The 24,687-nt window shown below is 41.4% G+C and overlaps 1 protein-coding gene across 2 annotated transcripts in view; it reads left to right on the plus strand.

Annotated features, from left to right (window-relative positions):
- Nucleotides 1–7,063: 7,063 nt before the first annotated feature.
- The window catches only part of DENND2B (DENN domain containing 2B), a 178,398-nt gene continuing 160,774 nt past the window's right edge, over nucleotides 7,064–24,687 (plus strand). Inside the window, exon 1 of one of the 2 annotated variants that reach the window (XM_060261278.1) lies at nucleotides 7,064–7,244. The gene's annotated coding sequence lies outside the window, so the exon portion shown is untranslated. The remainder of the gene's footprint in view (nucleotides 7,245–24,687) is intronic. The other variant, XM_060261279.1, reaches the window with a different exon arrangement.

The raw sequence follows: 24,687 nt of genomic DNA on the forward strand, positions 1-24,687 counted from the left end.
CATAGGGGATGGGCAGCAGGAGAAAGAGCTGCTGCTGGGCATCTGCAGCGGGTCCTGCTCTTGGGCTGCTCTGGCCAGTCTTTGGGCACTGCCTGGCTGACTGGCCATGGGGCAGTGTCTGAGCTGGGGTGCAGTGGCAGAGTGCAGTAGCCCTGATGAGGCAGATGAGGCAAGCAGGGCCAGTTAGTGGCAGCACAAGCTACTGCTTACCATTTTCCAGCATGATCCCCCACATTGGAAAGCTGTGATGTTAGCAAAATTGCTGTGGATCTCCTCTTGGATGGGGGAATTAGCAGAGGAGATCCTGGCAGAGCATAGGAGAGATCTTTTACCAATTTATGGAGGTGTAGTTTTCAGAATAAAACTCCAACAGTAAAATAGTTTTAAAATAAAATCTTTATTTAGAAAATATATAAAAATATAATCACACATAAACAATCAATCACATACAAACAAGAACTAGGAAAAATAGTAAATGAGAAATAGGGATATTTAGGAATATTGGAGAGGGGGGGGGTGATACTACCTGGTCTATGGATCCTTGAAGCAGAAGGCATGACGGAGGAGAGTGGCCCAAACAGAGTTTGGGGGTGCAAGTCTGTGGTAGGGTAAGACAAGACACACTGAACTTGCCATGTGCTGGCCTTGATATAACCAGATTTGTGCCCTCAGGTAATGAGGTCATGTTGTGTGTGACAAGTAGGTCAGCTGACCTGTGACACTGTATGACACTTATGTCACCAAAAAGGGGCGGACAACGGGAGGCTCCTAGAGGCTTGATAGTTTTAGTGGGACTTGATGGGCTTACTTATTGAAAAACTACTTTAAACAAGGAAAAGAAGTTGATCAATTTAGAGCCAAATTGCTATCTCATTGTAACACCAGAGTAAACACAAAGGGGATGATTTCTGTGATAGGATTAAGTCCTTAGCAACAGTCACTTCCTTGGGTTTTTACTTTGTGTCCAGTGATCTTCTCAATGGCTGACAGGAACAAACCTTTGTTATGTGCTGGCATCATAGCAAGCTCTTTTGTTCAACTGCTGGCTCCTTCGTTTGCATTGACCCACCCTGAGTATGTGCTGCTGCTGTTGTAACTTCATGGCTGTACAAGAACAAGATGGATTCAGGATCCCTCCATCATGGCTTCTGGTTAAGGGCTGCTCGTAGATGCTGTCTTCCTTGGGGACAGAAGTGCAGTTGTGTTCTCCATGGCTTGGCAGCTTCTTGGGGAAGCCTGACCTGGAATCCTTCTATGCAGGAGGAATGCACAGTTATAGCAATGGCAGGAACAGGCAGGGAGGCCTCTTTAGCTTGGGAAGAAATCCTTTATAATCGTAAGCAAATCTTTTTATCTCCTAGATTACAATTAATACAGAATAATTATTCGCAATTATTTGATGGTGAATAGATTCTTTAAATTGGGTTTAGAGACTCAGATAGATATTGGGAGATGTAAGCAGCCATGAACCAGTTTGACACATATGTTTTGGATATGTCCAATTATTATAACATCTTTGTTAAAATTAATTGATACATTAATTTTACACTAGAATGTTCACTGGAAGGTATTCTACTTACCTCAGTATTGGGTATATTCTTTGTTTCTGGAATTTCTTGAATTGATAGAAGCATCTGGATCTTATGAGCCTTAGTAGTAAGGCAAAATTGTTCAAAAGAAGAAGGCAATAGTATGCCACACATTGAAATGTGGATTAAAGCAGAGTTAGATCTTATAGTTAAAAGGATTAAATATTTGGTCTGAATTTATGGATTTACATGGATATTAACAGGTACCATGCTCCCTTTTTATTGATTTTGTGTAATGACAGTAACATTTGTTAATGGGTAAAAATAATTTTAAAAAAATTCTTAATGGGGTGCAGTCTGTTTTCTTCTGGGCTTGTATGTTCCACTGAATCTTGTTTTAACTTTATTCAGAATACGAATAAGGCATATGACCCAATTGGCTAGAGCACTAAATTGCCCAGCCTGTAGAAAATGGGCACTCACCCTTTTCTAAGAGCAACATGAGAATAGATGGTCACTTGGGACCAGGTGGTCACTTTGGGGACAAGCAGAGGTACAGATAAGAAAGATTCTACTACAGGTGTAATATTCTGTGTTCTTTGAAAATGCCTGGTATTTATGAGGCTTTTGAGACCTATGATCATATCATGATTGGTATGCAATCAAAGAACAATAAGCTAGAAATTGCGAACGAGAGACCTCTATTTTCGCTTATATATGGACATCGTGATCATCAGTTTGGTTGCCAGGGTGCCTGGAGTTTCAACTCACACACATCTGCTCTAAGATGTGGATTTTACCTGCCATTTTCTGGCAGACTTATGTGGATACTCAGCTTTACAGCAGCACTCTCTATCTCTAAATGAGCGCTAGCCAGAAGTACAGGCGAGCTTCCAGCCGCTCCACGCGTGCACAATCTCGGCCGTTGCAGTGGAAGAAGTCATGCCGCCATGAGCTGTCCCATCAAGTGGTTTCCAGCCCTTCTCCATGAAAAGTCCTTGTCCAAGGCTAACATCATCAGCGACCATTTTCCTGCACAGCCAGACTCCATGACAAAGAAACGAGAGGCTCACGTATCCAACAGTTGCTTCAAACATCTGCATAAGGCTATCGTGCTTATCTTAGGTGTGTATCCTGCTGGACTGCCCAGGCCTTTGTCAAACAGAACCTTAGACAAAGGATGGTGCCAGCCAGAGGAGTAAGAAGAGGAAGACCAGCTTTACCCAGAGCCAGAGCAACTGTGTAGATCAGGTGTCACCTTAGGTATCAATTCGGCCCTCTATTATCACTTTTAGATAAGTTTTATAGCTTGTTTTAATCCCCTCCACCCATGACTTGACCATGCCTTGCCCAAACTGTCACTTCAGAGCCTCCCCCTGTCCCATTGTTACCCGGAGATTCATTCAGGTGACCAGAGTCAGATCTGCTTGTTGGCTTGAGGTGGGCACCCAATCAGGTACCCAGAATAGACTAATCACTGCCCACTACAAGCCAGCCCCTTTTCTGGGAGGATCTTTTCCCTTCCAAGAGACTATAACAGGAGAGAAAGCTTCAGCTATCTCTCTCTCTCTCTCTGCCTGAGCAACATGTAACCAGATTGTTCCCTCCTCCCTACTCTAGTAAGGAGAATCAGGCATGGCACATGGCAGTGCATGTCTATATCTTCTAGTTGTAACTGGACCCGAAGCCCATCAGGACCAGGTAGCATACCCTGTTTATGTATTACCCTTGTGTTACCCTTCTATCAATTTCATATCTGTTTTCTTAGGCCTGTATGTGTGTTGTATGGTTTTATGCCAGTGTATGCTTGTCTATTTTATAATAAACACCCTTAATTATTAGACAACATCTTGTTATTGGGTGACTTCCAAAGGAGAAATTTTTGTATACACAGATCCAAAAGATCTTGCTAAAGCCTAATTGCCCACCCTCTAATTCTCCAAAACCTAATTTTAGGGCAATTCAGGTAAAATGTTCTTTTTAGAATTGAGTGCTGTGTTACATTGTTATTACCACTAGGTGGAGTATTTCATATGTAGCACTATAGAACAATCAAGAACTTTGCTGATTTTCTGAGGCTTTATATGGAGCTTTTAAAAGCTTGAACGAGTGTCTTCAATTAACTTTCCAAAGAAGGAAGTCTCCAAGGCCCTATCTTAAATTTTTAAAAGGTTTGGATTTGCTTCTGCTCCCATTTAAATTCTTGTCAAAGTTCCCACTGAGTTCAATGAAATTCAAATAAGGATCTTTTTGGTCCCCCATCATCTCTAAATAACCTTTTGTTTTGTTTTGTTTTAAAAAATCAAGATTATTTCCTTCTGAATATTGCATCCATGGTGTACAGCTGCCAGACATTTAGACAGGAATTGATATAAACATGTTTTGATATAGGAAATATAACATATTTGCATTTGAAATTAATCTCATAGTCCTGAAAGTATCATCAAATCTGTTCTAATTCTAAGACAGTTCTTACATACACACTGGGACTGGGTAATTTAATTCATTTCTGGGCTCAGTGTATACTGAAAGAAAGAGTGCAAATTAAAATATGTTTTACTGTGCTGTTCATAAATAGACCTTGAAAAAATTATGAATCTGGCATTTATTATTTTCTAGTATTTGTTACAATAATTTCAAAACAAAATTACAGTTGATATCTGTTTTTCTGAATTCTTTCTGCTGTTAATCGAATTTTGCATTATAAACTGAATTATGTTTAATAATTCGCTATACTACTTATCTGATATAGGGAGAAGATAAGTGTTTCTAACAACCCAGTCCTATGCTCTACTGCAGTGGTCTTCAACTTTTTTGGCACCAGGGACTGGTTTTGTGGAAGACAATTTTTCCACGGACTAGGGGAGAGGGGGGATGGGTTCGGGGTGATACAATTGTGCACTTTATTTCTATTAGTTTGGTGTGGTGGTTAAGTGTGTGGACTCTTATCTGGGAGAACTGAGTTTTATTCCCCGCTCCTCCACTTGCAGCTGCTGGAAAGGCCTTGAGTGAGCCATAGCTCTCGCAGAATTGTCCTTGAAAGGGCAGCTTCTGGGGAGATGAAAGGGCAGTTTCTGGGGAGAGCTCTCTTAACTCCACCCACCTCACAGGGTGTCTGTTGTGGAGGGGGGGGAAGGTAAAGGAGATTGTGAACCACTCTGAGACTCAGAGATTAGGAGTGGAGGGTGGGATATAAATCCAATGTATTGTTATTATTACATTGTAATATATAATGAAATAATTATACAACTCACAGCTTAGTTGCTAACAGGTCACAGACCAGTACCGGTCCATGGCCCTGGGGGGTTGGGAACCTCTGCTCTACTGAATTGCAGGACATAGTATCCCAGACCAGGACCTCAGCACAAATACAGTGGAATTGCGATTTGTTGTTGGATTTTATCACACTTCACTTTATCTTCACACTAGCCCTGGGAGATAGATGAGGCTCAGAAATAGTGCCCAAGCTCACTCAGTTGGCAAAATGGGGATTTAAACCTTAGTCTCCCTGTTTGATCAGTATTAGAATAATATCACATCCATCCAGCTCCCTGAAATGCAATGGCAGCAAGCAGCTATCAGTGATTCAGCATCAGCACTTGGTTGAATTTCAGGTGCAGTGAACCCATATCATATGGGAGGCTTGGATGGGTTCAAGACAATGTGAGACCATGGTGGGGCTGCTGTTGACCACTAGCTCAGTTTACCTACCAGTAGCCATGTCTCCTTACCATCAGCAAGATGTTCACATAACTGTTTTTAGAGGCAAAGGAAGCAGAGCTACAGAATAAAAATTGGGTTGCCTTACATATGACAAATGTGGGAGTTTTTTTGTTCCTTTGTTTAGTTTTTACTACATTATTCCTTTTAGCTTTCCATCAAAATATTATTTAATTACAATATTTGCCACAGTTCTTGTATTTGAAAGAATGGCAATTCTTTCCAGAAGGCATGAGATTTGTAGAACACTAGAGCCCCTCCCCCCAAGTTTAACAAGAATCATTATGAACCTCATAAATCCATAGAATGGCCTCGAGTGTCATTGTAAGCTATTATTTTTGAAATGATGGCCTAGTAAATCTAATTACAACAAAAGTACACACTACTATCTACTGTATATTAAGAAATATTTTTAAAAGTCCAATAGAAATGAGTAGTACTTGTAAAAACTGACAGCAACTGGATGTGGTTGTATTTTTTTTTGTTACTTTTTCTTATGAGTTCAGATGGTTTGTGCAAATGTTGTGGGTGTGACCGTGATCAATGTAAGAACAAAGGGCATAAGGAAAACCCAGTCATGTAGGAAAATTTTAAAAAGCAGTCTAAAAAAGGTAAAGGTAGTCCCCTGTGCAAGCACCAGTCATTTTCAACTCTGGGGTGACGTTGCTTTCACATTTTCATGACAGACTTTTTACAGGGTGGTTTGCCATTGCCTTCCCCAGTCTTCAACGCTTTCCCCCCAGCAAGCTGGGTACTCATTTTACTGACCTCAGAAAAGTATGGAAGGCTGAGTCAACCTGGAGCCAGCTACCTGAAACAGCTTCCGCTGGGATCGAACTCAGGTTGTGAGCAGAGGGCTCCGACTGCAGTACTGCAGCTTTACCACTCTGCGCCATTGGGCTCTTAAAAAAAAAAGCAGTCTAGCAGGAGGCTAATTTAGTAACTGAATAAATGCATGCTGTGCAATAAAAATAATTTTTGCTTGTTTCTGATGAAATAATTTTCAACAATAGAATATTGCACAGATGTGCTTTCATATGTTTTGTATGACCAAATCACATTGACAAAAGTGATTGCATATATGTAACCAAAGACACAGCCAAAATGAAAGGACAATGAAGTTGGGTGGAATTTGGGTAACATTTGTACCACAGTATAATGTAGGCCCTGAAGGTAAGAAACATTATTGTTTGTTTTTTATTTCACAACACTTTCTCCCATTTTTTCTTCTTAATTGCAGAAAATGAAAGAATACAGGATACCCTGCCTGACCAAAATGAATATCTACATAAATTAAACAGCTGACCAAAGTTCTGGGTTAAACTACAAGGTAAGGCATTTAGCTGTTCCCAAGAGTAATCCTCCAGCCCTGGTATCCTTGCTATTGTATTTCAAGTCTGTCCCCCGAGCTTCAGCTCTCAAATCCTGAATGTCAGATGACCCCACAGCCTCTGTGAAGCTGAAGCCGGCCTCCGTTTTATTCCATAATGCTTGCTTGCAACTCAACCTGTCCTGCACACTTTCTCGGCGGAAAGCCCCTTAAATGTGATGTCATCATCGACTCGAGAAGGCGTTATCTTTCTCTAGCTGGAACAATCAGTTGGAAACGAGAATGCCTTTCCTTGGGCTGGCTTGAGGGAGCTGTGGAGGAGGGGCGGAATGCTTGAAAGAGTGGATGAAAAAGGCACGCTGTTTCATGGATGCTTTCCAGAAGATTTGTGAGTGTGTGCGTGAGAGAGGGAGCGAGACCAAGCGAGCGTGTGGGGTGAGTGATCTCCATGACAACTGACCCAGCCAGTCTGTACTCTCTCGGCAATCATTTTGCCTGAAATCCGTGCTGCGGTGAAAGGTTTTGTGAAGCAGTTGTGGGAAGCACAGCGGGTATTTGACCGCAGCACACTCGCTTTCTCGTACCTCCGCTAATAGGACGAAGTTTTTTGTCTGGGAAATACAAACCCAAGAATGGCGTGGAAAGCAAAGTGCTCCATGTGCCAGGTAATGGAAATGTGTCTTTCTTGTTCCTCGTCTGACCTCGGTGTGTGTGCCTGGCGTTTATTCCGAACTGAATCTCGGCGTGAGAGTTTGGGATCTCAGACTGGGAGGAATGATATAACCCAGCGACTGCGTTTTCTTTAAGCAGGGGGCGAACTTTTCATTTCCTGGATAAATAGATCTTTTTGCTTCTTTGATGACTCTTGTGTTGGGGTTATTTGTTTGTTTTTTGCGAAGTAATTCTGTGAAAGGGGTAGATACTTTCGGAGAAGTTTCTGGAGACGTAAGGTCGCAATCAGATTAAACTGGCAATGATGAGATTACGTGTAGGGTAATGATTTCACAGTGTGGCTTGTTGGTTTTTGGTTACTGAGTCTTTGCTTAATTTCCGTAGGTGATTGGGAGACTGAAAGAGAACAATCCTCGATAGGTTCACTCAGTAGGCTGCTCAGGGCTATGCAGTGGGGCTTACTCTTAGAAAAGTGTTTTTTAGGGCAGTAAATGTATTAAAATGAGGAAACATTAATCCCGTGCTTGGGATCTACTCATTAAAATGGAAGAGTGCATTGAGTGCTAGTTACAAAGGCTTCTTTTGTGAAGTTGTTCTCCCAACACTGCACAGAACCAGCAGAAACAGCCACTGGTTCAAGACTGTCTTTTTTTATATCACACCTTTTTCATAGTATTACATTTTTGTTGCAAACAATATGGTTTTCAATTAAAGATGTTTCAGCAGAAAATAATTTTTTAAGAGTTAAAGCAGCCTTGTACATTAAGAATGCAATAAAATACAAAATAGATGCAATGTGTGTGAGCATGCATGCGCGTGTGTAACGTCTATTATGGTAAAGTCTAATTGGGTGCAGATGTAAGCAGAGGCAAACCTTTTCTTTTCATTCTAGATGCACAGTTCAGTATGTAAACAAGAGCTTCAAGCTGTGCTTTTATAACTTGAAACCTTCTTTTGAAAATAGCAATTGTCTATTAATGCAGAATCTTGACTAATAAAATAAAGAAACCTTACCGCATGCAATAGTCTTTATATTCAAAATATTGGGTTTTCTACAGAGAGCAAATAAGGACAGGCTGCCATTGCACTGGAAGTTGTATGAAGATGAGTTGTAATCTTTAAATAATCACCTTGGAACTTCTGTTAAAATGTATGGATTTTGGACAATAAAACACTTTAAGGGCTGGAAACATAGTTTGCCAGGCGCTCTCCCCTTATTACTGCTAATAATCTGGGGTGGGATGTGGAAAATATTCTGATAATTCATATAGTAAGGCAGTTCATACATTCAACTGAGTCACTTATTAGTGGAATATACACAGTGTACAGTCATGCTAATTCCTTGCTCCTTATATATGGGAATCAGAATTCTGGGTAACTGAAGTTCAAATGGTAGGGAAGATGGGAGAGAGGGGGTGGTATAGGCAATGTCACTGGTATAGGTAATGTCACTGGAATTTAAAGGATAACTGCTTCTTCTTAAGTTTTGCAATTTCTGAAATAGAATCTGCCAGTAGATTCAGATCAGGCTTTTGTTTAACATGTTTTACGTTTTTGACAGATGGACCAGACCACAATCTTCTTTCTTGGGTATCTCAAACGGAGTGGCTTTTGTATTTTATTACACAATGAAAGGCACTTCAGATTGGCTTCAGTATGTTGGCTAGCATAGTTCAGACATATGCTGATAGTGGCCTATTTCCGCTTTCTGCTAGTATGACTGTGAGAATGAAAACATGTACTGGATGAAATATCAAGAACAGCCCAAAAACAGAACAGAGAAGATAGAATTTGTCTTCAGTCCATGTATTTATGATACCTTTCCCTCACTTAAAAAAAGTTAAGTACAAAAGTCAGACGTCAGAAAAGTTAAACTCAAAAAAACTCAGGTACCTTTATCTGAACCATTGAGGGTAAATTTCAGGAGACAGGAATGGAATGTTAAATGATGCAATTGTGCAATACTATGTACACAGTAGTTTATAATTGTCTACAGTAAGGAAGAATTCTGCTTATTTATATATTGCTTAGAGTCTTTGTCCTCCAACATTAATAACCCCTTTTTTCTTTTCTAAAAAGGTCTAACTGGTATCAAGTTGTTGGTGTTCAGTTATGTTCAGAAATCTCTATTGTTTTTTGTGAACTAACTAGTAGGAAGAGATATACGCATTTTTCAGTGAGACATACGGTACTATTAGATCCACAATACAAATATGGCATAGTAGTTGTATTTAAGCTAATTTACAGTGTAATCCTAAATAGAGTTATAGCTTTCTAAAGCCATTGAGGGCACTGGGCCTAGAAGGATGAAACTCTAGGACTGCAAGGGTGAATGTTCTAAAATATCACTTAGACCAAAGGGTTTTAAACAAAGGTACCTAAGTGATACTGAAGTATAGAATTGGTTGATAGCATTATCAGTGGACACAGGGATTTATAAGAACATATAAACAATATCTGTTGAAAATATAAATCTGAATTTTCTGTCAGATGATTCTAGTTGTTCATCTACAGAAAAGGATATTTCAGAGCAAGGAAAGCTTTAGAAAATGGTGACCAAAATAAAGTAGGATTTGGATTTATTTATTTTTTACAAAGGAAAGGAAATTGTGATTGAAGAGGTGTATTAGAAGAGTTTACAACATTACAAACAAGAAGACAGAAACTTTTCTCCCCCTTTCATAATACTAGCACTTGATGCCATAAGTGAAGTTTAAATTGACAGTAGGTTTAGGACTGATAAAAACTCCACAATTTGATTTATGGAATATATTACCACAAGATGAAGTGATGATCATTAATTAGTATAGATGGCTTTTTACACTGAGGACAGTAGAGGTATAAACTTGTGAACAGTAGATATATCATTTCTACTTCTCTTGGTAGCTAAATAAAACCTCCATGTTTAGATGCAATGTACCTCTGAACAACAGGTATAAGTCACTGGTGACCTGAAACTGGAGACATTAAAAAAGAAGAGATTGGATTTATACCCTGCCCTTCGCTTCCTGAAGGAGTCTCAGAGCAGTTTACAATCTCCTTTCCCTTCCCCTCCCCACAACAGACACTCTGTGAGGTAGGTGGGGCTGAGAACTCTGACAGAAACTGCTCCAGTTATGATTGACCCAAGGTCACTTAGCAGGGGCATGTGGGGAATAAAACCCGGTTCTCCCAGATAAGAGTCCATACACTTAACCACTACACCAAACAATCTTTTGTAGCAGGGTTGAAGAACCTGTTCACTGTTATTACTCAGGCAGCTTCCAGGAGGAAAGAACCACAGGCTTTGCAGAACTATTGCAGATGGTCAGAGACTGCAGCACATAACTGTAGCTTGCAAGCCCAATGGGTTCAGGTGATCTGAGAAGATAATAAGGGCCTTATATTGTCTCAGGTGGTCTGATTCCTTTGTCTGAGAAAACATTTTGTTCAATGCAGGTTGAGCTGCTGCAGGCTGCCTATAAGCCTTGCCAAACTGTCTCCTGGCTTCCTGTTTGGCTGTCAGCCCTGACAAATAGGTGCTGGCGAAAAAGAACAGGGGAAGGCTGTTGTCTTCATGCAGCTAACAAGAACTTTCCAGAGGCTGCTGTTAAAAATAAAGTGCTAGAACAGATGTTCTGATCCAGCAGGGCAATAGCATAGTGGTTAGAGGTTTTGACTAGGATTTGGGAGACCCATGTTTGAATTTCTTCTTTGCCTTCGGAGCTTATTAGGTGACCTTGGGACAGTCAGTCTCTCTCAGGTTAACCTGTTGGAGTTAGGATAAAGTGGAGGAAGGGAGAACAGTTATAAGATGTAAGATGGTTGGGTCCCTGTAGATGAGTAAGATGGGGTATAAATATCTAAGGAAATAAATCTTAGCTGGGTGGCCTAAGGGAAGTCATTATCTCTCATCCTCCTATCAGAAATATTGTGATGATTTTAATGGTGGCCTAAGACACACTGTTGCAAAGATCACTGAGATAGTATTTGTCCATTTGTGCAAACTTGGGGGAAAGCACTGTTTAACTCCTAAGTATTGTTGTACAGCTGTAAAATTAGGCCACAATATTTTTTTTTTTAAAAATCAGGTCATGTTGGATAGCAGTGCAGCATTCAAGATAAGTTCTCCCTTCTTTCTGTCTTCCTCCATTTTCTTTTTCTATTATAAACTAGCTAGACCATGGCTGCAATCCTGAGAAGACTCTCTTGGGACTTCCTTTTGAGTAGACCTATTTAGGATTACTCTCTGTGCCTGTTTTACTGCTAGACTGTAGTTGATTCTAAGCTTTTACAAAAAAGAGCAGAAGACTCATATTCTCACGTTAATTACCTTTTAAATTTTATTTAATTACCTTGTCACACAAGCAGGTGGCCTAAAAAGTGCCTTTTCCTCCTGCTTTTCATTCTTTTTTCTTCCTTAAGCCTTCACAGATAAAATGAAGTGGTTTTTGTTTGATCATTTGTTGTACTGTACCAGTGAATAGTATGGAAGCCAGTGGAGCTATGATCTAGGAAGAATCGGATTTCTGCTTCAAGTGTGTCTGGTTCTTCCTCCCCTGGACTGGGGTTCGGGGCCACTTCTTCAGGTAGCTTTGGTGTAGGTCTCAGAATGTATGTGTGTGTGTGGATGTTAACAGCACTCCTGGGCCCTCTGTCTCCAGCCACCCTTTTCTCCCCTGAGAGCATGAGAGAGGCCTGAGAGCCAGTTTGGTATAGTGGACTCTAATCTGGAGAACCAGGTTTGATTCCCCACTCCTTCACATGCAGCAGCTGGGTGACCTTGGATCAGCCACAATTCTTAAAAAGCTGTTCTCTTAAGAACAGTTTTCTGAGAACTCTCTTGGTGCCACCTACCTCACAGGGTGTCTATTGTGGGGAGAGGAAGGGACAGAGATGGTTAGCTGCTTTGAGACTCTGAGTGAAGGGTGGGCTATAAACCCAATCTTCCCTCCTCCTCCCTGACCCTTCTTTGGTCCTCTTAATAAAGGATTTCCTTGGGGAGGGGTTACTCCAGCCTCCCGTAGTGCCCTTGTGATGGAACAGGATCCTGCTGGACTGTCAGAGCTTTCTCTAGTGGCCATCATTCCTGAGCCTTCTCTCCTCCTGCCCTGCCTTTCCCCAACATCTCACAGGCCAGCCCTGCCTCATTGGCCCTGAGGAGAGCAAGGCCCCATGGGCTGCCAGCTTGGACGGCCCACTCCTGGAATTCCAGTGTGGTGCCACTGCTGTGGTTGTGGCCATTTGGCCCAAGGCACTGCATCCCTGATGCCCTGGGGGAGCTGGCACTGGATGGCTCATCATCTTGGTGAGCCAAGATGAATACAACAACAACAACAACAACAACTTTTATTTGTATCCCGCCCTCCCCGCCGGAGCAGGCTCAGGGCGGCTAACAACATTTCATACATCAATTATACAATCATTAAAACTACTACATTAACAGTGTAATTAAAATTCTAGTTAAAATTCTAAATTAATAAAAATTAATAACATATATACTGGTGCTATGATTACGTTTATGATGGCGAGTTCTTTAGCAGTTTCCCCCTTATCCGGTGAAGGCCAACCAGAAGAGGGTAGTCTTGCAGGCCCTGCGGAACTGTTCAAGGTCCCGCAGGGCCCGCATTTCCTCTGGAAGTTGGTTCCACAGGCGTGGAGCCATAGTAGAGAAAGCTCGGTTGCAGGTGCTTTGCAACTTCACCTCTTTCGGCCCGGGGATGTTCAGCAGGTTTTTCCCAGCTGACCTCAGTGCTCTCTGGGGTTCATACGGGGAGAGACGGTCCCTAAGGTAGGCAGGTCCTCGACCATATAGGGCTTTAAAGGTGATAACCAGCACTTTGTAACGAACCCGGTATACAACTGGCAGCCAGTGCAGGGGTGGATCTGCCAGCCTTGGACAAAGTAATGACTAAATATAGTCTGCAGTTCTAAGTTTTCATTGCTCTAAAAGGCACTTAGTTGATGCTTTTCTAGAATTTTGACTTAAACAGTATAATTAATGATCAGCCAATTTTATTGATGACGATTTATTTATCGTATCATGGTGTGTATAATAAAATAATCCCTAGCTGAGGAGGAAGGGGGACCTGTTTCTTCTGCATTGGTCTGTTGTTTCCAGTGATGCTGTACACAAGAGGAAAAACACAGGGAGCTGCTGCTAATGGCCCTGCTGATGCCACAAGACCAATGTGTCTTGAGATTTTCTGGGGCTTAGCTGCTAAAGTGGTCTTTGTTTTGATGACTAATTCAAGAAAAACAGAAGCCTAGCTTCACAAACTCAGGCTTTGTTGCAAGCAACAGCGGAACAAATGCTGCAACTATAGATCCTCACTTAGTAGAACAAAGTTAGAGTCCAGTGGCACCTTTAAGACCATCAGAGTTTTATTCAAGGTATGAGCTTTTGTGTGTGTTCACACTTCCTCAGATACAGACGTACAGATAAGTACATACATATACCCCAACGACAACAAAAAATACTGTTTGTTGCCTTCATGTTTGAGAGGAGACAAATGGGACATCACAATGGGAGTCTGAGTTAACTTTCCACAAAGTTAGAGTCCAGTGGCACCTCCTAAAACCAACAAAGTTTTATTCAAGGTATGAGATTTAATGTGTGGGCACACTTCTCCAGCTCATCATCATATAGTATAATTCTCCAGGCATGGTGGCAAATCTGACTATCCTGATTTGTTGGGGCTCAGTAGGACTGTACGGTACAAGCCTTTGGACCATCAGACTACTGTTAGCCAAATTGTCCTTGAAAGAGGTATGGGGGAATTTAATTTGGTGGGCAAAGATGGCCAATTAGCACAGGGTCAATAACGTGTGTATACAGGAGTCAGTCCTCCAGAGGAGTCCCCTTAAATAATGAGATTTTAAAAAACTAAAATAGATTTTTAGAAAACACTCAAACACACAAGGAAACATACGTATTCAACACACATACAGGCAGGGCTCATTTCCAGGGGGAACACACAGGAACAACGTTCCAGGACAGCATATATAAATTATTTATTTTTACGTTATAAGGCCACACACATGGTAAAGTTCTCTGAGCCTCTCTCCAGCTCTGCTATTGCAGACAGCTGGAGCTTCACAGGCTACAGCAGGGGTGGCCAAACTTGCTTAACGTAAGAGCCTCAAAGAATAAATGTCAGATGTCTGAAAGCTGCAAGATATGAATGTCTGATGTCTGAGAGCCGCAAGACATGAACATCAGATGTTTGAGAGCTGTGAGGCAAGGGAGGGAAGGCAAATAGATGGGGGTGGGAGGAGGGAGAGGGAGGTGGAAAGAAAGCAGCTTTAACTCTAAATGCATTCTCCAAGCTGCCAGCTAGCTTGGTTGGAGAAGTGATTTAAAGAGACAAATGCCTTCAGATAAAGGGAAGGAGATAGTGTTGTCAACTCCAGGTTAGTAAATTCCTGGGGCCTGGAGAGGGTGGGGTTTGAGGAAGGATAGGACCTCAGACAGGTACATTGCCATTTCCTCCTGGGGAACCACTGGAGATCGCTCAGATTTATAATTCCTCCCTAGATGTTAGAGATAAGCTGCATAGGGTTGGGGCTCTTTAGCTTGGAGAAATGTCAACTGCGGGGTGACATGATAGAGGTTTACAAGATTATGCATGGGATGGAGAAGGTAGAGAAAGAAGTACTTTTCTCCCTTTCTCACAATACAAGAACTCGTGGGCATTCGATGCAATTGCTGAGCAGTCGGGTTAGAACGGATAAAAGGAAGTACCCAAAGGGTGATTAACATGTGAAATTCACTGCTACAGGAGGTGGTAGCAGCTACAAGCATAGCCAGCTTCAAGAGGGGGTTAGATAAAAATATGGAGCAGAGGTCCATCAGTGGCAATTAGCCACAGTGTGTGTGTGTGTATATATTTATATATATATAAATAAATTTTTTTTGGCCACTGTGTGACACAGAGTGTTGGACTGGATGGGCCATTGACCTGATCCAACATGGCTTCTCTTATGTTCTTATACTTCTGGTACTTCATGTTACATTTTAAGGCACACATGGTCTGGCCTGACAAAGTGACTTTTATGTCAGATCTGCCCCTCATAACAAATGAGTTTGATAGCTCTGGTCTAGATCTGTGTGATTCTGCTGTAGTAATAGAGACCATTGGGTCCTTTTGACTATTGACTTACTTGTAGACCTGCCAATGTTCTGCTTAAATGCTGCGGGTTAAGAAAGTAATACATTTATCCTCCAGTTTTCTAAATAATAACTTTAGGAAGAAGCTATTAGAGTTTTTCACCCCTATTGGGTGAAAGGTGGATTGTAAATAAACTAAATAAATACATACATAAGCAAACACTTTCTCTTCCCTAACCTACTTCATAGGGCTGCTGTGGTAGCAAAGAAGAAGGGGAGAACCACGTTCTCCACCTTGAACTTCTTAGTGGATGAAACTGAATTTATAGCAAGGAGGGGAAAGGAACTGGAGCACTCTGCCCGTCAGTCTTCCCCATTAAATGCAAAGTGCTCTTTGATAGTTTGTGTATAATTTGCAAAAAACAAGGAAATATGCTGTTGCCAACCATGTGTAATTATGTTAGATTTTCTTTAGTTTTTTGTTTTATGACAAAAATTTTGAAACTTTTTAAAAAAGCAATAATATTATCAAATTACAGTCCATGAAATGTTCTAGGTCTTGTTTCCACTTCCTAAGTATCAGGTACACAATATTCTCTCTATCTTGGGGACCCTGATGAAAAGGTGGCATATTGGTGATGATAGTATAATACTTTTAGAGCAGGTGAAATTCTCAATAAAATATCACAATCCTCTTTCACAAATCACAAAGAGAGGTGAGAGCTGTAAAACCTCCCAAAACAATTACAAATAATTCTGATTCAGGGCTTTCTTGCATTTTTGTTTTCCTCACTTGAAGTTCCTGTTTCTTTGCGCTCCCCCCCCCCCCGCTTTCTGCATATTTTGCCCCTTTTAGTTGTTGATTCAATATTACAGTGGTTTATGTCCAGGATATCTTGCTGTGCGTTTAAACTGCAGATTTTTATGCCGGATGTAAACCTGTGTAAAGTCAAATCAACTATTAGATGGAGCAAAACACCTGCAGATCAGACCCTCTCCCCCCGCCAAAGATACAGGAACTTATGAGGAGAATGAGACTGGGGACTGTATGAATTAATGACCTCTCAAACGACCTATTATTAACAGCCTTGCTCATGTTTTGCAAACTCAGGGCCATCTATCTAATGTTGTGTCTTCCTCTTTTCTTGCTGCCTTCAACTCTTCCTAGCATTTTTGACTTTTCTAACTCATGTCTCCTCATAATATGACCAAAGTATTATAGCCTCAGCCCTCAGTTTAGTCTTTAGCTTCTAGGGAGTGTTCAGGGTTGATTTGATCCAGAACCGCTTATTTTTCTTTTTGACTCTCCTCCAACACATCTCAAATGAATCAGTTTTCTTCCTGTCAGCTTTCTTCATTGTCAAACTTTCACACCTGTACATAATAATAGAGAGTACTATAGTATGTGTTATCTTGATCTTGGTCAGCAGTGACGCTTACACTTAAGAATCTTTTCTAGCTCCTTCATGGCTGCCTTTTTCTTGGTTGCAGTCTCCTTGTACAGGGTGTCAGATTTTTGATAGCTGTGCTATCAATTTGTTATCGGCATGTGTTTATTTCACTGAGGTGTGAAGTTGAGAGACTCAGCAAATCTTCCCATTAAATTTATATTTTCCAAAGGGAAGCATGGGAAAACAAGAATATATAATGGACTGAATGTAGAAATTACTCAGAAATGTAAATGAGATTCTGATGGGATAGACTAGAACTAAAGTGATCATTAAAATTATTTTTGCAAGACTGAGGCTGCATTCCAATGGGTGATTTGGGTCAGCACAGCCACCCCCCCACCCAGATTAAAATGGCACATTTGCACATGCACATCTGGATCCCACCATGCACTTGCCTTTACTTCATCTCCTGATGCCGCTCTGCAGCTTAAACAAATAATTGAAGTGCTTTCCTGTTGCCTTTCCTGGCCATCTGAATGGCTAGGGTGCACCAGGGAAGCGCATGCCATGTGCTTGAGTGGAGTGACCGCTCTTCTGGGGCGTGCGCAGCCCATGATGTTTTGGCAGTCAGGTGTGTGCTGTATGAGCACCCTGGGGTGCCTCAAACTGTGCTGGCTTTTTTCTGAGTTTCATTGGCTGCTGACTATGTGTAAGCCTACTGAAATCTGTGGGTCTGTAGATGTGTCTAGTTTTGCATAGGATACAAGTTTTGCCTTACACTGTAACATAGAATATTCTTGGTGCATTGCCTTGGACAGCCCTTCTGGTGCTACAATTTTTTATTTCACTGAAAAGCATTTCCCTTAACAGTTTTCTGTCTCTTGCAGCTTATAATAAAGCACCATTCTAAGGATCTGTCCTGGGACCTGTTTTGTTCAACTTCTTTAAAAATGATTTGGATGAAGGAATAGAGGGAATGCTTATTAAATTTATAGATTATACTGAAATGGGAGGGGTAGCAAATACTGTAGAAGATTCAAGATACAGGATGATCTTGACAGGGTGGAAAACTGGGCTAAAACAAATAAAATGAATTTTAAGAGGGATAAATGTAAAGTTCTGCATTTAGGTAGGAAAAATCCAATGCATTGTTATAGGATGGGGGAGATTTGTCTTGGCAGTAGTTTGTGTGAAAAGGATTTAGGGGATTTAGTGGACTGTATGCTGAACATGAATCAGCACTGTGATACAGTAGCAAAAAAGGCCAATGCAATCTGAATAACTATGAAGCGGGAAGATTTCTGTCAGCTGCCTAGCCTAACCATTTATCACGAGCAGTTTTTTTCACTAGCCAAGTTAAAGCCATTTTAAGAAAAGGATTGAGAAAACCTTTCTTCCTTGGTTAAAGTACCACAGCCTGTGGCAGTGCAGTATATCTTGGCTGGGGCAACCAGGAAACATTGTTCTGTTTGCAAGGTCATCTGTAGACTCCTTCAGATCTACAGAAGCACATAGATGAGAACAAGCTAGTGTTCCAGTCATGGTCTTTCTTAGTATGGGAATAATTTTATTTATTTATTTATTTATTTATTTATTTATTTATTTATTTATTTATTTATTTTTGTGTAGATTTATATTCCACTCTTTCCCATAACAGGCTCAGGGTGAATTACAGACAAAATAAAAACAATTAAAATTCAACAATAGAATAATAATATACAATCAAAAACTAAATAAATATAACATAGGTGGAGCGGGCACATTTTGCAGGTTAAAACATAAATATCAGCCTGAATATAATACTCCAGATGGTGACTATTGTAGGGAAGTACAATAGATGGTATAAGCAGTAGGGTAAGGACGTCAGTTGAGAGGGACGGTGGCTCAGTGGTACAGCATCTGCTTGGGAAGCAGAAGGTCCCAGGTTCACTCCCTGGCATCTCCAAAAAAGGGTCCAGGCAAATAGGTGTGAAAAACCTCAGCTCGAGACGCTGGAGAGCCGCTGCCAGTCTGAGAAGACAATACTGACTTTGATGGACCAAGGGTCTGATTCAGTATAAGGCAGCTTCATATGTTCATATATGACGCCCACTTGCCTCAACCAAAAGCCTGGTGGAATAGCTCTGTCTTGCTGGCCCTATGGAATGGTGGTAAATCTGGTAGGGCCCGAATCTCCATGGGGAGCAGATTCCACCAGGTTGGGGCCAGGGCAAAGAAAGCCCTGGCCCTGGTCGAGGCAAGTCAGACATCCTTTGGGCCAGGGGTGGCTAAAAGGTGTTGATTAGCAGATCACTACAATCTTCGGGGCTCAAATGGGGAGAGGCAGTCCCGCAGGTATGTTGGTCCCAGGCTGCGTAAGGCTTTGAATGTCAGTACTAGAACCTTGAAGTGGATCCAGTACTTGATTGATAACCAGTGTAATTTGCACAGCACTTGCCGACTGCTTGCCCATAAAGGCAATTCAGTTAACAGCCATTCTGTCGCATTTTGTACCAGGTGGTTTCCAGATCAGCCCCAAGGGAAACCTGCATAGAGCGAGTTACAGTAATCCAGCCTGGAAGTGACCATTGCATGGATTGCTGTGGCTAAGTCCTGGGGAGTCAGATACGGCGCTAGGGGTTTGACCTGCTGAAGATAGTAAAATATCTTTATATAGTAAAAGGCAGATCACACAACTGCTGTGACCTGGGCCTCCATGAAAAGGGAGGCACCCAGTATCACTCTCAAACTCCTCACCTTCTGAGCTGGCACAAGAGGTGCACCATCCATTGGATGGGCCATTGGCCTGATCTAACATGGCTTCTCTTATGTTCTTATGTTCATCCAGTAATTATGAGGCAGGTATGGAGGAGTGGAGGTTTAGGATTAGGAGTGTTGAAGGAGAGGGAGTAGTAGTTTCTTACAATAGGAGTGTATGTTGGGGTCTGTTAGCACTAATCAGTGATCTCTGTTCTTGTGTGTCTTTGGCCTGTTTCCTTTGGTGAACTTGTGACATCAGACCTATGACATGTCTGTTTTTTATCACCCTCCACTGCTGTTACTGCCCAGTTAACTATACTAAACAAACAAACAAACAGTTAACTATACTAAACAAACAAACACAGACCCCAATTTGGGATTCTTTTAATCTGCTAAAAATATTCTCATGGCTCTACATACCAACTCACTGCCCACTTTCTCTATATTTAAAGATAACTTGCCATTCCATTTTGTCTGGTGAAGTCTGCTTAAGAGCATACGAAAGCTTACATTCTGAATAAAACTTAGTTGGTCTTAAAGGTGCACTTGTCTGCTGCTTTGATCTGTTGCTGTTGTGATAGAAAGCAGGCTCTTGGCACAGCCACTGAATAGACAAAGGTCTGGCATTTTTCATGCACATTTGTTACAATTTAGGTTTCCTGTACAGATCTTAAACAATTTTAGGTTTTCTTTTTTAAAAGATCCAGATTGAAAATAAATTTAGTGCCTCAGAAATAGAAGAATTAATAGGTTTGGTTGCTACTGGGAAGGCAGCATGTTGGTATGCACATTGCTTGTAAAATTTCTTCCTCAAAAAATGTTGCTAATGAATGCTCCTTGTGGCTTGGGTTGCCACCCGGATAGTTCTAGGAGAACCTACAAGGTGGTAGGGAGCGATATTCCCTCTAAACTGTGGAGTCTTATGAGCAAAAATCCTACTCTGTGAGCTACTGGCATTAAAGTTGTGAGCTCCGCATAAATTAAGTTTGCTCTGGGGCCATTTTTCTTGAGCCAAGACAAAAATGTGTGAGTCGGAGGCTAAAAAATTGTGAGCTAGCTCACACTAACTCAGCTTAGAGGGAACACTGGTAGGGAGTAGGGCCTTTTTTGTAGCTACTGTTTGCAGTAGTCCAACTTCAGTTATTTTGTCCAACTTATACTTTCAGGTATGATAGAAAAATATAGTTTGTTCATTAATTCTAAAATTGTTATGCTCCCACCCTTCTCTCTTCCATTTATGGACAGCTCAATTTTTGAAGGTTTGCAACTTTCTGAGAAACCATAGTTTATTGCAATTTCTAGAAATAGAACTCAGACTGGTGCTCTGTTATATTGCTCCAAGCATATCATTCATTTAATGTCCAAATGATAGCAATTTCTCTGGCATTCCTGCTTGAATCCTTTTCTAGGTTGACAGGTCATCTTTGGAGAAGAGTATGTTGGAAATGAGCTACTTAGTATAGCAAAGTAGCCCTATGGGCATTTTTTTTTTAAAGAGACTCTCTTAATTCTTACCAACACAGCAGCAAGTCATGGCAAAAAGTAAGCAGTAAAGGTAAAGGCAGTCCCCTGTGCAAACACCAGTAATTTCTGGCTCTGGGGTGATGTCACATCACAATGTTTTCATGGCAGACTTTTTATGGGGTGGTTTGCCATTGCCTTCCCCAGTCATCTACACTCTACCCCCAGCAAACTGGGTACTCATTTTACTGACCTCAGAAGGATGGAAGGCAGAGTCAACCTGGAGCCAGCTACCTGAACCCAGCTTCTGCCAGGATCAAACTCAGGTCGTGAGCAGCGCTTCGACTGCAGTACTGCAGCTTACCACTGCACCACGGGGCTCCCTAGGTAAGCAGAACTTGGTAGATATTTACCTTAAGTTATATCCAATTATCTTTTTTTGATGAATCTTTTGTATGATGACTAAATCAGGTGCACAGTTTGAGCAGCCTTGTTCTTAAGAATAGATGTTTTGCTGAACTGAAACAGAAGTCTCCTGTAGTAGATTGTGGGAAAGACCCACAGCTGCATATTGTCTGTACTTCTTTCAGAGTTTGCTGGTAGAGAGCATGGGGTCATGCTACAGGAGGAATATATAAAGTACATGTTATAAAAAAAGTACATTCCCTTTGCTAAAATATTTTTCTGACTTCATAGGGCCTAGTTTCCATAGCACATCTGCTTAATCAACATGTAATCTTGCATTATCCCAGAGAAGAAACAGTAGGAGGTGGCCCTCTCAATCCATTGGGTTATTGTCGATTGGAGCTGAAGACTAGTCTAATGTAATTGGACAAATTTGTCCTCTATAACCCCTTCTTTGTTTAAGCTAGCAGAGTTAAAAATGATGACTGTCCTTCATGTAGCTGTCAGATGTTTCAATCCATAGCCATAAACTAAGAATTCAAACATATAGGTGAGTAGTTTATACTAGGGGTCTACACACAACCCCCCCCCCCCATTCTTTTTCAAGTTTGGATATACCAGTCCTGAAAGATCTTGATATTTGCTGATATTTCTGAATCAGTATAATACATTGGTATGCCACAGTGGGCAGGCTGGGAAGGCTGGAGAGATTGGGGAGGCCTTTAAATGTGCTTCCGCATCCCTTCTCCAGCTGACCTGCAGCGGTGGGCCAACTGGAGAAGGGAGGAAAGATTGGGGGGAGCTGTTTAAATGCCTCCCTGCATCTTCCCCAGCTGGCTTGCCCCAGCAAGTTGGCTGGGAAAGGAAGCAAAGTGGGAGGGCATTTAAGCATCCCTCCTGTCCCTTCCCCATCCTGGTTGCAGGTGCAGGCAGGCTGGGGAAGGGAGGAAAGATCACCCCCTTCAGTCAGCTGTTAGGTTTAAATGGCCAGCTGCTCTGGTGTATTGAATGCACCTGAATAAAAGCTGAATAAAATTGACTTTTATTCAGGATCACCTTATTGGTTTGCCAAATCAGATCAGAGAATCTGATCCAGCTGAATAAATATTGAAATATTCAGTTCAGCTTAGTTGAGTGCACATCCCTAGTCTATCCCTTTTGCTTTCAAAATGTTTGAATCATTTCCCTCTATCTTTGTGTACTAGAATAAATACCTAAATGGATCTAGTGCTCTCTATTTTCTGCCACTCATAGAATTTCCTCATGTGCCTGATAGTTCCCATACTAACTGGTTTAATGGTAGTAGAGAGAAGAGACTTGTGATGGGGGAGTAGCACGGAGGTAGTGGCAGTTTACCTGCTAGGATGAGCAAGATCTTGAATCAGCTGTTTTGAGCCTGAGGGCATCTTTGAAATTCTGACATAGGGTGCTGGATGCAACTGTAACATGGCTGCTACAGGAGGCAGAGCCAGCTATAAACTGTCAGGGAGTGAGTTTATATTTAATTCTAGTAGTAAATATTTAATATTTCAGGCAGAACCTCTGCTTAACAATGCCTTTTAAAATGAACATATTGTTTTAAAATATTTCTTGCTACACATAGCTTGTCTTCAGTCACATAGAAGCTTGTGCTGTGGTAGAAGGTGCTGCTGAAGCAATTATTTTGAATTTGCACAGCCAGTCAGATTTCCAGTAGCCAATCAGAAGCCCTGATGAGCAAAGGTTCTACTGGGTCCAATCCACTTTCCAAAAACACTTGATGGGTGCCAGGAAAGGTGTCAGCAGGTACCACTTTGTGAACCCCCAGCTAAAACCTTGGAAGCAGAGGACTCAAGAATGGCCTGGCTGGGTTACCTTGAGAAAGTCACCTTCTTTTAGTATAGCAAGTTGTGAGGATAAAATGGAGGAGGGGAGACTGAAGTGTGTTATATATATATTCCAGCGTGGCGTTTACCCCTAAAAACTGAGCATAGAGATGTACCACTGTGTGTAGAATATTTTCCATATGCTCACATTGTTATAGACACCTAGCTGATTTCATGTTCTTGTGAGTTTTGTGTGCCTGTAGAAGATACTGTGCCAGACTGTACTGTTATAACAGTAGGGAAAGGAAGGGCTGATTGATTTGACCTGGATTGTTTATTTGTTTACAAAATTTGTATCCCACTTTTCTGTCCTTACAAGGGCCACCAAGACATCCAACAATCTAAAACATACATGATAAAACCATTAAAGTCAACTGCTCCAAATGCACATATTTTAAACAATTTTTAAAAGAGCTAAACTATAGTCAAAACAGAAAATCAGCTATTAAAACTCTGGTTAGGAAGAAGGGATTGTTGAGGGACTACTAAAAATAAAATGTTTTCACCTGCTGGTGGAAGACAGAGAAGGAAGACTGGTAGAAGGAGACAGAGAAATCTCCCTAGGGAGAGCGTTCCAGAACTTTAGTGCTGTGACTGAAGGGTCCTCTCCTGGGTTGCCAAGCACTTAATCTCAGAAGGTGGTAGTACCTGAAGCAGGGCCTCTGAAGATGATAATGGTGGTCAGGCAGGTTCATAAGGTAGCAAACCATTGTTGGTACCAAACTGTATAGGGCTTTGAAGGTTGAGAACACTTTGGAAACAAAGTGCCCGGAAACAAAGTGGGAGCTTGAAGTTTCTGAAGACTTCTTGAGGGCAGAATATGGATGTCTCACTCAACTGTTGGTGAGAGTTATGGAGTCTATGGCAGCACCTCTCCATTTTAGTTCTAATGAGTCTATACCATTACTTCTCAAATGACTGAATAGATATCTCAGTGATGCTAACAACATTCTCATTATCTGCCCTGAGATTATGGTAGCAAAGACAGGGCTGTTCTGAATCTGCATGCTGCTGATATAGGACCAAACTGCCAATTTGTGCTTGCTGGCTTTACCCCATGCTTTCTACCAGCAAACTCTGAAAGAAGTACAGACAATATGCAGCTGTGGGTCTTTCCCACAGTCTGCTACAGGAGACTTCTGTTTCAGTTCAGCAAAACATCTATTCTTAAGAACAAGAGCTTTTTCTGAGACAAAAGTGGATAAAGATGTTAAGCTTTGGCTCAGTGACATTTGGTCAGATGATTCTTTTCAAATCCTACCAGTTTCTAACTGTAGTCCTGTGCATGTTTACTTGGAAGTAAGTGCCATTGATTTGACTGGCTTCTAAGTAGGCATGCACAGGATTGGATTGTAAGAGATAATGGAGTTTTGCATATGTACAGAAGCAATCAGAAATACCCAACAGTTGTGCCTGTCCTTAGTTACTTCCTGAGTCTCATACAGTAAGAGGTAGTTTATTTTCTGAAGAACTGAGTGAGCTTTTC

This window comes from Heteronotia binoei, chromosome 21 (assembly GCF_032191835.1).
Source record: "Heteronotia binoei isolate CCM8104 ecotype False Entrance Well chromosome 21, APGP_CSIRO_Hbin_v1, whole genome shotgun sequence".
NCBI lineage: Eukaryota > Metazoa > Chordata > Lepidosauria > Squamata > Gekkonidae > Heteronotia > Heteronotia binoei.